The sequence below is a fragment of the Aquarana catesbeiana genome, linkage group LG06, assembly GCF_042186555.1.
Source record: "Aquarana catesbeiana isolate 2022-GZ linkage group LG06, ASM4218655v1, whole genome shotgun sequence".
Taxonomy (NCBI): Eukaryota; Metazoa; Chordata; class Amphibia; order Anura; family Ranidae; genus Aquarana; species Aquarana catesbeiana.
This window is the reverse complement of record NC_133329.1, coordinates 385,436,098-385,452,531: the sequence shown is the minus strand read 5'-3', so window position 1 is coordinate 385,452,531 and position 16,434 is coordinate 385,436,098.

The following is a 16,434-nucleotide window of genomic DNA, read 5'->3' as shown; positions in this document are numbered from 1 at the left end:
AAGAGACATGGAGCAGCGGTGTGCCGATGTAAACAAAGCACACCACTAGTCTGTCAGGAAGGAAAAGAGAGATTGTGTTTCATTCATCTAAGCTGAATCAGAAAGATTCTGTGGACAGGTGGCTTTTATACAGATAACGAGTTGTTGTTAGGAGCACCTTCTTAAATTGACAGGACTAATCTGTGTACCACATGAGCACCTACTGTAGCCAGTCTGTGGGAGCCAGGGAGCCAGGAATAATGTTGGCTGGTAGGGGATCAAATACTTATTTTACTCACTGAACTGCAAGTCAATTTATAACATTTGTATTGTGTTTTTTCTGGATTTTTGGTTGATGTTCTGTCTCTAATTTAAAATACACCTATCAAAATTACAAACCCTTCATTTCTTTGTAAGTGGCCAAACTTACAAAATCTGCAGGGGATCAAATATTTTCCCCACTGTAAAAGCAAACAGGGCAAATAGAGGGTGAATCTCCCTAACAGGGGGAGGAACAGAAATAAAAAGCTGACAGGGTTTTCTAATCCCTCTCTATCTAAACAAAGTTTTTCATTTAGTTATACCTGAATAGTTTTTTCCCTGCTCACTCTGGATAAGGAAATAAGCTACACTGTGCTCACTCTATTTTTTTTCATTTTTTTTTAAGAAGCCTATGTACAAATATAGATACTAAAACTGTTGACCACGCCTCTTAAAAGCTATAGTATCGTAGACGGTCATCCTGATCCACTATCTTCAGATAATTTCTGTATCGTTCATTCAGAATGTACTGAAAAAAATGCCAGGCAACTAGAAAATGCCAGTGGTGGGAGCCTCCATTGTTCTCTAAGCTCAGGCTTGCCTTAAATTGAAAAGATTGCAGTATAAAAACGTGATTTTTTTTGTACTCACAGTAAAAACCTTCTCTTAGTAGTTTCTTGGGAGACACAATCTTCTACAGCTGGGTATAGTCCCTTCCCTTAGGAGAGTAGACACTAAGTAAAAGCAAAAGCACAGCCCCATCTAGCGACCATATGCCTGTAGGGAGCAAGCTCTATAGTAGAAAGTAGTGAACAAATGTCAGGGAAGGGTAATCCTCTTTTGGTGAATGTGTGGACATAGAACCAGGTAGCTGCTTTAAAATCTCTAAGAAACAGCTGCTGAAAGACCCAGCGTGCATCATTGACCTGGTAGAGTGAGCAGTGTCAAAAACAGAGGCTCCTGTCCTTTAAGCTTATAAGCCTGTTAAATCTGGCAAAACGAATTAAGATGGTTGCAATAATGAGAGTAACCATGCATTGTGTTCCAAGAGGGCTTACAAGACCTTAGCATGGTGAAGATAACTGCCTTGGAGACTTTACACTCAGAAGGTGGACTTCAACCGGGACACAGACCCTTCCATTGCATCAGATGCCAACAGATCCATGTGCAGTTTACTAAGAGATCTGAAGAAAACACCATCTGATGGAGTGAAAGTTCACCAAGGTTGATGTGCCGATGACTCAGTCTGCCAGCCAGTTTTTACACTTCAGGTATGTGTTTGGCCAAGAGTGAAGACCTGACTTCTGCCCAGTGAAAGACGTGTTTTACCTTATGTGTTGTGGCCTGGCTTCTGGTGCCACCTTGGTGGTTTATGTACTTTACTGCTGGGGTTGTGATATCGTACCCTTACTGATGATTGGTCCTCATTTGCAGAGTCCAATGAAAGCCACCAGAGCAGTATGCCTCTGGTTCTCAATTCAACCGAAACTGGGCAACAAAACTTTTCAAAAACATTTTAAAGCTGAGGTCAACCTGCAGGGTAACACAAACTGGATGTGCTGATCCCCTTCTATAAACCGCTGTTGCAGAGGGAAAAAGAGGACATAAGAAACCACAACTAAACAAATAGATTCCATTCAGAACTTTTAAAGGCAGACCATGAGCAGGTTAAGGTATCCAAGTGACCTCTCTCACCTGGGTACTATGAACAGGTTTGAAAAGAAACTTTAGAAACATTCCAGAGGAGGTACAGGAAATACCACTCCCTAGGCCAAGATACAGAACCAGCAACAAAACCTTCATGTAGTGGAAGGTTTACTGGAGGACTTAGTGGCTAAATTTGGCCTCCGTCAAGCTGAGGCTATGACACAAGATCAGGAGGATTTAGAATGTTTCTCCTGAGAAAGAAAGAAGCGCCCGTTTAGGTAGAGGGCCTCTGGAGGAGATATCCTCTTCCCAGTGCTGTCCTTGATGCTATCCAGAGAATACTCTGTGAAGGGATGTTAGACCAGAGATCTTTTCGAAGTCTGGTCAGCAGACCGATATTTTTGCCAAAGGACCCTCTAACGTAGCCATAGGTGCACAGATGATGCAGGCGACCACTCACCTTTTCTCTATAGGGAGGTATCAAATAGATTTGACCACCTGGCCAAACTACCCCATTAAGTCAATCATATTTTGAGGGGAACCTTCAGATACCATGTCTTCAGGGTGCAAATTTTTATGCCACAAAAAAAAAAAAGCTATCACTTCCAGCCTAAAGATCAAAAAAAATGTGCACAATGGAGTTTACTGCACAAGGAGAATTAAAAGGAAAAGTTGAGCAGTCATAATCTGGGCAGATGTGCATGGCAACCAATTTCTATTAATTTTAAAGCTTAGAGTTGTTAAAGGCATTAAGATAAAAAGCCTTCTGTGTGCAGCAGCCCCCCTCACGCTTAACTGAGGTCCCTCTCTGTCCAGCGATGTCCACGAGTGTCTCAGCCATCCGAGATTCTCGTCCTGATTGGCTGAGATACAGCAGCGGCATTGGCTGCCGCTGCTCTCAGTCAGTTAGCCAATCAGTGGAGACAGGGGGTGGGGCCAGGTCAGGGCTCTGTGTCTGAACGGACACAGGGAGCTGTGACTCAGTTCAGGTGCCCCCATAGCAAGCTGTTTGCTGTGGGGGCACTGAACAGGAAAAAGGGGCCAGGATCACAGAAGAGGCACCCGAGGAGGATGACCCGGTGCTGCTCTGTGCAAATCCACTGCAACAGAGCAAGAATAACATGTTTGTTATTTTTATAGGGAAAAACACGAGACTTTACATTCACTTTAACTGAACAAGCTGAGGATTGAAGCCAAGGTTGTCTTGCGCAGCTGCTCCAGATTTAGTTTCTTTCAGTTTTAGTAATAGCCCCCATAGAATGTGAGAGTGATTTAAAATTGAGGGCTGAACTGTTTTGTGCAATTTAACGTTGTCAGCATGCGTTTGTTAACTTAAAGCAGAACTTTACCCATAACAACTTAATAAAACATAAAGCAATGTTCTTAAGCAAGGAACATGCATTCCACATTAATAATGCTACCAAAATTAGTGTGTGCTGTAAATTGCCTCCAGCATTGCTCCGGTTTCTTTTTGCTGGAGGCTGCCATTTTGATGAAGACCAGAGCCTCTGAACAGCAGTAAATCATAAAGCAGAACTAAACGCAACAAATGTAATGGTTTCAGAAAAACAAACAGTTACATTCCTGGAATGCTGAAATTGCTGTCATATTTGCTTGTGTCCTCAACCAAACCATCAAATGGCTGGTGTCATAACTGATCACATTTGCAGCACCATGGCAGTTGCAGATCAAAGAGAACCAGCTTCCTTGGCTGTAAAGGATAGGAGGGTTAAATTCCGCTTTAACGCTGTCAGCAGATTGGCCCCTACAATCTCAGCAGTGCCTAAAAATGGAGTGCAACTGAGCATGTGCAGAGCAAGGTGAGACAGTATAATACTAAAATTTCAACAGTATATGCACTTCTTTTAAATGTTTTACATAGCTATACCTGCAAAAGGGGCCAGCCTGAAGTGATCTAACAGGACTTAATTATCTGAATAAAGTTCCACTTTAACAGTCAATTCATTTGCATAGCTAATATCTTGAAACTTAAGACTTTAATACTCAATACTTGTGACAGTACTCAACTGTTTCTGTACTCTTAATAAAGACCCTGCGCTGTTTTATCAATGTTGACTGACAAATATGCAAAAAATGAAACAAAGTTTTTTGTTACGTACCGTAATTGTATCTGAGCATTACAGTATTAAAACAGATGGCACTTCAGATGTCATTGCAGCCTGAACCTAGCATTGATCCGCAGATGGAAGGCTTATTTTGTTACTGAAAGCTCCAGCCTTTATCTAGTCACTATGTCATAGCTAATATTGTGATCACATGATCGAAAACCACTGTCATTGGTTCCCAATAGTCAGAGGGGGATAGAGCAGTTAGTGACAGTGGTGAGTTTGGGCAGCTGTGCAAAGTGTCTGGTGGTGGCTAAGTGGATACATTTTCTAACATCCACAGCATTGGGTATTATGTTGGCGATCAGTAATATATAGATTGCAGATGTTAAAAGGTTATATTCATAATTAAAAAAATACCAGAAAAAAAATTTATTACCACCCATACAAAAAACATTTTTTGCTCTGTTCCTGGTAGCTCTACTACACTCTTGCAGGGTGTGCAAATAAGGAGTTAAATACTTTATCCTAAAACCTGATAAAAAGTTAAAGTGTATGTAAACCCTAAATCATTCCACAAATATAGATGCCATTTCAAACAATAAAACTAGCACCTAGTGGTTTAAAGCAGGTCTCCAACTTTTATTTTTCATATACCTCCACGAGCTTCCACAAAAGGAAAAAAAAAACATACCTTTTTTTTCCCAAGGGGTCTTCTTGTAGGTCCAATGAAATCAAAGGTCCTTCCTCTTCCCTTCTAGAGGCAGCAATGGGCGGTTGTTACAGCTGCTTACTTAAGAACATGTGACAGATTTGCAAGCATCATTCGACATTTCAACAGTTTCAGCATTGTCAGCTCATGTACAGAAATTCACACCCCCTGTAAGGGTTGGTTCACACCAAAATGCAGTTCGGGAAAGGCTCGATTGGTGCATGTTTTCCGCACTGCAGGTGAACGTGTTGCCCCTGTAAGAGCGTGTCGGTGTCAATTTTCTATTGGCACCCTGAATGCGTCTCGCAAATGGGCTGCACCAAATGACATGGTATTGCAGTAACCATGCCATTTGGTGCAGTGCATTATGAATTCCAGGTGTCTTTTGCAGCCCATTCAAATAAATGGACTGCAAAACTAGACTGCACAGGAAAGCACGTTCCGGTGTGAATAAGACCTAAACCTGCAGGATCTTGGTCAGCACAGCATTTAGTAGTTGAGTATACTACTTCCATTAGTCAGCAAGGATGATGCACTTGGATTTCTTCCCAGCCACAATGATGGCCCTGAAGAGATTGAAGCTGTGATATAACGATAATGTGACCCCTACAATTTAACAGCAAAAACAAAAGACTTTTTTTTTATATTAAAACATACACCGGTATTGATTGTGTATATCTGCACTATAACTTGTGTGATTGTGAAACTCTGGTTATACATTTGCTTGAAAGGAAGGCTACCTGGAAAAGCCTATCAGTTGAGCAATCCAGACAATTTTGAAAAAAAGAAAGAAAGAAAAAAAAAAAAAAAAAAACACATTTACTTTTTGGTATAATAAATATCCAAAAAAAAAACCAAATTATTTCATCAGTTTAGGCCAATACGTATTCTTCTACATATTTTTGGTAAAAAGACAAAAAATTGCAATAAGTGTAGATTGATTGGTTTGCGCAAAAGTTATAGCGTCTGCAAAATAGGGGAGAGATTTATGGCATTTTTTATTATTTATCTTTTACTAGTAATGGCGGCGATCAGCGATTTGTGGCAGGACTGCGACATTGTGGACAGATCGGACACTTTTTTGGGACCATTGACATTTATACAGGGATCAGAGCTAAAAACAGACACGGATTACTGTATAAATGTCACTGGCAGGGAAGGGGTTAACACTAGGGGGCAATCAAGGGGTTAACACTAGGGGGCAATCAAGGGGTTAAATGTGTTCCCTGGGGGGTGTTTACAACTGTAGGGGCAGTGTACTGACGGGGTAGAGAGATCGCTGTTCCTGATCACTAGGAACAGCAAATCTCTCTCTACTTCCATGTAGCCCTTAAAGTAGCCACCATACAGCTACGTCGACACGCGCAGGATGGGGCCAACCTGCCGCTGTATGACAGCGGCTGGTCGGCAAGTAGTTAAAGGATAAATTCTTGTTAGTAAAAAATAAATAAATGCACATCTTTTAGTACATTTTTTTTAAGCCTGCAAAGCATTGCACCCACGATCAGGGCTCTTGCAGACTGTGCGTGTGAGCTGCTTGCTCATACCTCGTATGAGCAGACAAGTACACAATGACAGGAAGAATCATTAAACTACCTAGAGTGCTCAACAGTGCCGTAAAGACTGTTGGTACTTGTTCTCACCTCTGTGAATGAATGATGCGGCCGGGGTGGGTGGAGCCCCGCACTGCCACCTTTTTTGTTTTTTAAATTGCGACAGCAAGTTCAGGGAGAAGATCCCCAGCTCGCAGTCACTAGAGGCAGTGGGTTGGGGAGAGGTTGCAGCAGTGGGAACATGTCACAGGTTCCCAAAGGTGAACTTATCCTTTAAAGTATTTACTGGTCATACGGTGCTTTTGTGTTAGGTTACTTATTATCTGCAAGACCTACTATGGGCAAAATTTGACTGGTTCTATTAAAATGTAATGGTCAAATGTATCTACATTTCCCTACAAAATTTGAGATGTTTAAAAGTAAACCTTTCACAATTTTGGAAATTCCATATATGAAAAAAGAAGAATTTTAACATACCTGTAAATTTTGTATCTCAGAGTACGGGACAGAGGAATCAATTCATAGTCCATCGGTTATATGCCACTACTGTAAGGTCATTGGACACAGGCAATAGCTTCGCAGGGTCCCCCTAGTGTTCCCATATAATTCTGCCCACTCTGTGAGGCTCCAGATTTGTAAGCAAGCAATTAAGATATCACAGAAAAGAGGGGAGGGTACGCCAAGAAATGGAATTCATAGGCAAGTCAAAATTTTTCCTCTAATCGTACATTACAGGACAAAGGAATTGACAAACCATGGCACATCTCCAAGAAATAATTTAGGGCTGGGCAACAAGAAAAAAAAAAACAAAACAAAAAAACAGCCGCAACAGGCCCACAGGAAGAAAATAAGAGGGTCAACAAATCTCAAAATAAACTTTACAGTAGAAATATTGTGTTACAGCAGCAACAGCATAGACTGAACAGCTGCCTAACAACCAACAGTCTGGTAGAAATGTGAAACAGAGGAAACTCTCAGGGGTACAGCACTGTAGGTACTGTATAGGCCTCAAAACCAAATTTTAACAAGGCATGGGCTACGGAGGGTCTTGTTCTTGGAGGGTAAAAGCCTTGTGGGGGGGGGGGGATGACCACCTGGGTGGGTGAGTGAAAAGAGGAGCCCCAAGGGGGAATATTTCAGTGAGAGACCTCGGGGATTACGGTCATGTCATACCGGCTATCTTGACCCCAAGTGGAAGGGGAGTCCAAGAATGGGTTCCGCTGTTGCACAGGAATACGACTGGATTATATGAGGGTATCCGCAGGAGGGATTCTCTCTATTTACAAGCATAACTCAGGATAGCTCTGAGGTCCTGTAGGAGTGATGAGAAAGGATCCTGTATAGTAGGGGGATTACATAAAGCGTATATGAACTGTGTAACTTTGTCACTCCACTATAAATGTTTATCAGCATAACTGAGATGTCTGATCACCCACAGATAGATATCTCCACCACAATCAAATCCAACAGCTTACCAGAAAATAGGACCTCGGAGCATAGTGGCCAATATGTACTTGGATATGGTGCCATCCTTATAAGATTTCAGCCACTACTTCCAGTGCTGCGTCAGTCTCAGTATCCATAAAATGTAATACTGGGGCTATGACACAGCACTGGAGGTATGGGCAGTGTTCTATTCTAAAATCCTATTTGGGGATGGTATCATATCCATGCACATATAGACCTGTAGGCTGTGAGGTCCCACTTTCCACTTATGCTGGTGAACATTTACGGTGGAGTGACAAAGTTAAATAGTTCACTTATAACAGTGGTGGAAGATCTTTTGAGAATATTGCATTGGGGGAGTCTCAATACCAGAGATGCAATGTTTTGCACATATTGTCACAAAGATGTATCTTTATTTTTCTTATGGCAGCAGGTTTATAATTTTGGTTGTAAGTAGGGTATGTCGTAATTTTCCTAAGTTTAGCTTGAATAGTTTTATAGTTAGAAGTATGGTCATGTCAAGGTACTGTATATATAGAATGAGGGCTGAGTAAGGCATTCAGGATTTTTTTTTTTTTAATTAGTCCAATATGCCGAGTAGGAGATGCAGCTAACACCCAAATGGGCCTGTAAAGTGTGGCATCCAAGGTAAGGATGGAATGTGCTAACATGGCCAATATCTGGCTGGTAAAGATATCAGGAAATTGCCTGCCCAGGCTGTCATAAATCCATAAGCTAATGGGGATGGTCGAGTACAACAGGCATATGCTAAAGCTGCTGTGGACCATAGGAGGAGAGGAAAGGGAAACACCCAAAAAACCCTGGGAACAGGGAGATTTAAATAATTTGATACAATTTAGTTCTAATGTACCCTGAGGTCAGGATCTAGGCAGGGGAGGACAACTTAAACACCTTACCACAGGAAATGGCAATTGGTGAACTTCTGTGGAAGCTCAGAAGGGGTGGGAAAAAAGGTGTGTTGCAGCTCAGAACAAGGTTTGAGGATTAGTCCAGGGAGGTCATGACCATGACAAGAAAGTCTGGTTCAAAGTTGCATAAATCATTGGAAGGAAATTTGGAAATGGTTGCCCATAAGAACTACCCCTGTGCTATCTTTAGTAGAATCTGCAAAAGAGCAAAACACATCTCATAAAAGGACAATGGATCATGCTTAGAAGCTGCTCAAGATTTTTTTTTAATGAATTGGACACACAATATTGTTGCACTGAAGAGACGTCATTACCTAGACAATAGTATGCAAAGAAAAATAACTTCCCACTGCATGTAGGCACAGCCTTTGGGGGGGGGGGTATGCAAAAAAGCTGCTGTCAAATGTTGGATGACAATTAAAGTGAAAGTCTATAAGTCACAATTCTGAGGGAACACACTTTTTATCCCAGGGGTTGTGAACAAATCTATTCATTTAGCACTCCATGGGCATAGTGAATGGAAGTGGCCATTCAAATCAGGAAAAAAAAAAAAAAAGGTTTATGACCTCCCTCTGTGGAGGGAAAGAATTTTTCTGGCATTAGATTTGAATGCAGATGTACAGAAGTCTTATATAAAAGTCTTATATCTAACTATAGGTTAGACAAATGGCTGTGTCAGGGGGTACTGAGTGGAAACCTAACTACCACAATAATCATACCAATACATCTTGTGCAATGCAGTATGTAAAGCTTTTAAAGGACAGGAGTTCCTATGTAGGGGTTGGTAAGCCCTGGAATCCTTTCCAGAGTAGAAAAAGACGATGGACACCCATTGTAACGATAAGTGAGAATGGGGTTAAGTAATATTTTCTGAGTAGAAATGAACTAGAGAGGTGGGGAGAGGACCGCAATCAGGAATAATTGCCCAGAAAAGGTATTTACACCTCTTTAAGTCTAGGTAAATATCTGTAAACCAGCCTTTTTCAAACAGGGTGCCTTGAGCTTTCTTAAGGGGTGCCTTGGAAAAATGCCTAAAAATTGATCAAAAATCGTATACCAGCCAGCAGGTGGATCAAGCCTGCCTTTTAGTTACATAAAGCCATGTTTTCATTATGCACCGTTATGAATTTCTAGACACTGGCATCCTAACAACTAATGACATCAGTTGAGAAGGAGGATGTCCGTCACCTCCTGTAAGAGTCCATGGCTTACTACGCATGCACCAATGGCGCGTTGCCGCAAGAGGAAATCAGTGCCAACTGAGCATGCGCCAAAGACGCCTCAGGGCGCCAACCAGCACCTGCGCATTAGACTTGATGGAAAAGGGCAGGAAAATGCCCAGGACGCACACAGGAAGTGACCTCAACCTGATGGAAAAAAGACGGGAAAATACCCAGGAGGCGCACAGGAAGTGACATCAACCTGATGGAAAGAGGCGGGAAAATGCCCAGGAGGTGCACAGGAAGTGACCTCAAACTTCCCTATATAAGCCCAGCCCAGACACTGCCAAATTGCTGGATCACACTACAGAAACCTGGGATCCGACTTGTCAGACCTCAAGTTGCCCCAAGTCGCTGGACATAAGAAATTCCATTGAAGTGAATGAGAGCCGTCTTAATGTACACTACTGAAGTTACTCCGACTTCAAAAAAGGTTCCTGTACTACTTCAAGGCGACTTCTAGGCAACTTATACCCATATTTTTCAATGGAAGTTGTCTCAAAGTCGGATCTCCAACTACATTAAAGCGACTTTACAGGAAAAAGAAAATAATTTACCCAGGCAACTCCCTCCCACAGAGCTGATCATTCTGTGATTGGCCACAGCCAAAGTCACCTGTCGTGGAGGCAACTTTAAGTCACGTTGTAAGTTGCTCAAATTCGCCTCCAAATCGCCTTGCAAAGTCGCGCTGTAAATCGGGTTGCCCCTGTGTGAACTAAGCCTCAGTCCCCCCTTGTTCCTGTGCTAGTGTGTGATCTGTCTGAACCTGTTGTGACCTGGAAACCTATTTGACTACTCTTGATTGCTGCTTGCCATTGACCTCGTATTTGTACCTTAACCATTCTACTACTTTGCCCCTTTTGTACTCAGCTGCCAGATTGGAACCAACCCTGGCTTGGCTCTCGACCATTTTTCTTCTGGTTAATCCTTTTATGTTTCGTTGCCCAACTGGACTTGACCTCGGCTCGGATCTCGGACGAAGGCTTGCACAGTGCTCCGCACCCTTGGCACCCCTGCCACTCGGTGTCCAAGTCTCTGTCTCCATCTCCAGAGGCTTTAAGGACCCGAGGTGCAAGGGAGGCCTCCCCACTACTTCGGTCTCACATCAGGTACGTGGCCCTCGTGACACCTCCACAGTATCCTTGTGTGACCTTCCTCTGCCTCTCTCCCTCAGCACTGGGGTCACATTAGCTGACTGATTGTGAGAAATTGAGGGAGAAGAGAAACATTGGAATACTAGTCCGTGCAAGTGTGCAAAGGTGTATTTGCTTTGGAAAAATAAATCACCTCTAACATTGGGTGTTCTACATGTGGATGTTGCTGCATTGTGTAAAACTATTAGTATAGTTTTTACATGGGGTACCTCGAGGCTGTCCATAATTTTAAAGGGTGCCTTGACAATGACTAATTTGAAATGGTGTCTTCTTGACTAAAAAAAAAAAAAAAAAGGTTGAGTAACACTGCCGTAGACCACCCCATCGCCTCCATAATATACCAGCTGTTGGCCTGAGGAAGGGTTTTTAGCAATCCAGTGGCCTGAAAAAGGTTTGCCATGACTGGAAAGACCTGCAGTAAATAAGGAATGTGTCTTGGAGGGGCACAGGAATGAGAACTGCACAGTACGAGATATGTAATGCAAATTAAAGTGCGATATAGGATGGTGGGATTTGGGACCTCTCCCCATCAGTAGCCATCTCAATGTATTGATTGAGGGACTTGCCAAAGTCCTTTGAAGGGCATGCAAAAAAGGCATCTTTCCCACACTGGATAAGATGACCAGGCTTCAAGCCATACTGTAAAGACATTGTAGAGATCTGAGGAATCAGGTTCTCCATTCAATCCACACAGAATATTGGGACCATAGTTTAGGTAATCTCTAAAGTGACAAGGTCAGATGTACAACCAGTCCAGCTAGTCATTTAATCAATTAATCCAGATTAACCAGCATATGTCGAGAGAGAAAAGTAGCAATTTACTTAAATAATGGAAGACAAAAATCTCAAGGTGTCACAGGCAGGTGCATCAGGGAATGTTACTGTTTGGGCAGAATTAGTGTGTGCTCCATTCAGAGTTGGTGCACTCTTAATACTGAAGTTGAGATACTGGCCAGATCACCAAGTGAAAAAAAAAAACACTGATGCAGCCACATCTAATAATTGTTAAGCTGCAATATATTACATTTTTGGTTTTGGTTTAATATTGCTTTAAAGGGGGTTCGGCACGTTTGCAGTTCGGCAACAGGTGGTGTGGAAAGCAATCAGCTTTCTATGTCAGCAGAAAAGGCCAGAAGGATGCAACTCAGTCTTATGAGCACTATATCAGTAGCAGAAAAGGAACTTCCGGTGGTGTCCTCAGGTGTTAAACTACCAAATTTGAATAGGTGAACGTTCTAATGTTACCCATTAAACAGAATAGTGAGACAATACATTAAGGGAAAAACACCAAGTGCAAGTGCCCTATCAACTGCTAATGTGCACAGCACTGCAGTAAATCTAGTCAAATAACAATGTAGTATATTACTAGTGTGCCATCAAAACATGTAAACCCAGGAACCAGTATGCCAAGTGGTACAAGGAAACCCTATCTTACCTTGTCCATACCGCTGGTCCTGCCCAGGGTCCATACTTCACCCTTCATGATGGGCATACCCTCAGAGAGGGTCTTCAGGGTCTGGGTGCCATAGGGATGGACCATGGCATGGCCCTGTATTAGCACCCAGCAGCTAACTACATTTGTTGCACCATGTGCCAAGGTGAGTGTCGACACAGGATTCAGTGCCTGAAGCAGACATAGGAAAAAAAAAAAAGGCATCCGACACCTAAGGACACTAGCAATAAACTGAAGCCTCATGGATTGGGAGAGGTTATATGGGGATACTAGGGGGGTGGACCCAGCATAGCTTTTGCCATTGACCAATCACCTGAACGTAGCAGCATATAACCCCCAGTCTACGAATCAATTTTTGTGTCCTGTACTGTTCGATAGACATATGCATTAGTATAAGTTACCTTCTGTGAAAATAAATCAGTTGATATTATGTGCAAGTCTATGAAAAATTCAAAGTGCAGGAAGGCCTTTATTGATCAATAAGGTGGCTTGGAAGGTGGGCAAATCTCTCTTTTTTTTTTTAGGCAACTAATGCCGCGTACACACGGTCGGACTTTTCGTCTACAAAAGTCCGACAGCCCGTCCGACAGACTTTCGACGGACTTTTGGCGGACTTTCTAACGAACGGACTTAACTACACACGATCACACAAAAGTCTGACGGATTCGTACGTGATGACGTCCGACCGGACTAAAATGAGGAAGTTGATAGCCAGTAGCTGCCCTAGCGTGGGTTTCTGTCCGTCGGACTAGCATACAGACGAGCGGATTTCTGGGTCCGGCGGAGTTACGACGTAAGGATTTGAAGCCTGTTCCAAATCTAAAGTCCGTCAGATTTGCGACTGGAAAAGTCCGCTGAAGGTCCAGTGAAGCCCACACACGATCGGATTGTCCGCCGGACCAGTCCGGTTGAAAAGTCCGACCGTGTGTACGCGGCATAAGGGTCTGCATGCTCTTCAGTTGTCTTTACCTCTAGATCTACTGGTCAGTTTACGATCACTGAGGGATACCTCTGTTTATGTAGATGTCCAGTTTTACTTAGTGGATCAGGTTTGCGTCAGGTTACAGATCTGCATAGTTTGTGAAATGTATAAGATTAAGGGATAAAACTGAAGAGAACATTTCTGAGATACAATCCGCTCAGAAAAACACATTTATATCTAATCAATGACAGACAGCATTCAGCCAGAGTATAAAAAAAAAACACACACGTTGGCTTGTGGATAGACATTTTTGTAGTCATTTAAGTGCTTGATATAGAACCATTACATTCACAAAATACTTTACTCATACTGATCCACACACAGCAGACACAAACATGCCACTTTTGGCCCTTAGGCCTCATCTTTTATAACCTACCAGTCCCAAAATATCTCAAAACCTTCTCTTTAATTATACACCCTGCAAGCACTACTTAGCAGGCCCTTTTTACAACAGAACATTCACAAGAGATTGAAAGCAAATATTCAAAGCTTCTGCAAATTTCTTGGTCTTATCGCCAAAGTTTAAATTAAATAAGTATCTCACACAACAAAGTTCACAAACAAAACTCTTCACACCGAGTTTAGCAAACTATTTTAAGATTTAAATAAATGACAGACCTTCCAGGTGAACACTCGGCTATCTTTAGAGCGCATGATCACTGATACCGTATGATCAGTCATTTTTAATGGGACATCTGGCTCAGCCACTAGCGTTTCATTCTTGAAAAAGGTAATTAAGTGCGGTGACTATGTATTTGGGAAACTGGTCTCTGAAACCGTGTCTTTAGATAAAAAAAAAAAAAAAATTGTGAATTAATTTTCATACAGCCGTTAAGTGGACCAAAACATTCTTTGATACTGTAATTTGGGAAAGTAGCAAAGCTGCAAACATTTTGGGAAATAAGTGCCTTTTTTTTTTACTGTTGCATAGAATTGAAATGCTCCGCATTCTGAAAAAATAAAATCAGAAGTCTATTATTGAGGCTCACAGACTCCTTTGTGAGTCATTGAGATAGTCCTGAAGAAGGAACAAAATAACAGTGATTGGATAAAAAGACAGTGATTGGAAGAGAGTATAGTGTGTAAGGCAGGCCATAGATGGATCGAATCTTGGCCAATTCTGACTCAAACCATGTATGGGCAGTCTGAATGTACCAAGTTGATCAATACACTTGGGTACAACCAGCCTGCTGTTCTAACCACTAGCAATAATCACCGTCTTCTCCCGGCAGGGATGGCTTCCCCTGCTGAGAGAATACCATGGCTCAGCAGGAGGGATTCCCGCATCAACCCTGTTTGTGTTGATGGTAGAATCAAGCAAATTCCTTTCCAAAAGAAATTTGCACAGTGTATGGCCAGCTTAACTTGCACTGTCCTGACCTGCCACACATCTAGCACCTACTTCTCATATGCCTTCATGTTTATCAACCTCAACTATGCTCACCGCTACTTTATTTGGGGTCCCAATCTGCAATGGCTTCTTCACTTGGCCATTGGCTCAGTTTCTTATAAACAGAAGGACATGTTTGAGTATAAATGAAGGTCAATGACGGACATGAGATAAGGGAGTTAAGACTCAACTTTTTAGCACATTAATGCACCCAGCAGACACCCTGGTACAAGCCTTATCTTGAGTAAACAATGATAGGCAGGCAATATTTCTGAGGATGAATTTTTCTACGGATGTTAGTCAGGCAAAGGGTGTCTGCTGGAGTACCCATGATGGTTGCCTGAGCCAAATGCCAAACACCAAACTAGGCAATGTTAAAATCATGTTTATGGGTGGGCCTAAGTGCTGTAATTAGATAGGCAAATAAGGCAGCCAAGTATTTACTCTCAAAAGGGACTAGCCCAAGGGTACAGAGGCATCCAACATCTATATTCATTGCCCCATCTAAAAGATATGGGTGTCGGCTGCTGGCTCCGAAGGTCCATTTCATCTGGGGTATATTAGAAGTACTTCTACAAGTCAGCATACATGTACATATTATTGTACAAGCTCATCTTCCATCTCAGCAGCCTAGCCTGCCATAAAAGTTGAAGGAAAAATCACAGCCAATACAAAATTATCTTAAATAATCAGTTAGGGTCCTTTCACGCAGGCTTTCCGATCAGGCCCGCCAGGTCAGTTTTTCAGCCAGACCTGATCAGAGCCTCCATTCACCCCTATGGAGTGGCAGATGTCATCGAAGACATGTCCACTGGCACCCGCTGCTATCCGATCCATGAAATCCAGATGGATGATGACCCTATTTTCCATCTGTCAGGTTTCATCTTCCCGGGGCTCTGAGCGGAAACGGACCTGTCATCTGCCTGCTCAGCAGATCGATCCCTCGTTGAGCAAGCGGACAAGCCCGTGTGAAAGGCCCCCTACCCTGTGGGAGCACTCACGGCTTCTTCATAGAGGGGGAGCTACATTTGTATATGGTTATGTACATAAATAACATTGATATTTCCTAATGTTTGCAGATATTCTGTAGCCTCAAAGCAAAAAATGTTTGTGTCTGTACCTGTATTTAGGTACATGTAAATCTTTGAAACTTCTAGAATCACCTGGTAACTGCATAATGCTGCCACTAACTTTAAAGCCCCTCCACTGTGCATCAGAACCACTGATTTATTGCTAGCAGTTTCTTGGTTTCCACACCACAATGCAATGTGGATGTCTGCAACCAGCTGAGAGGTACCTGCACTGCATTGTAGAATTAGTATGGGTGTGACCAAGTGAAAGGCCAGGCACACAGGCCAAAAATCGGTCACAAATGGTCAGATCAGCAGGGGTCAGCCAACTTTTGACCAGTGTGTACAGTTACCTGTCTGATAGAACTATGGCGTTCTGTAAGTTTTTTTTTTTTTTTTTCATTCAAAAAAAATAGTGTGCACCCCGCATTATTCTGGGAATAGTTGAAGCATTCATTTGGAGGGGGGTTCAGCAGGGGCTAGCTAAAATTAGTAACAGAAATTTACAGGCAACAGATAGTTCCAGCTAAAAACGTATAGATTCGTTTTACCTGAAAACTTCATTGTCAGCA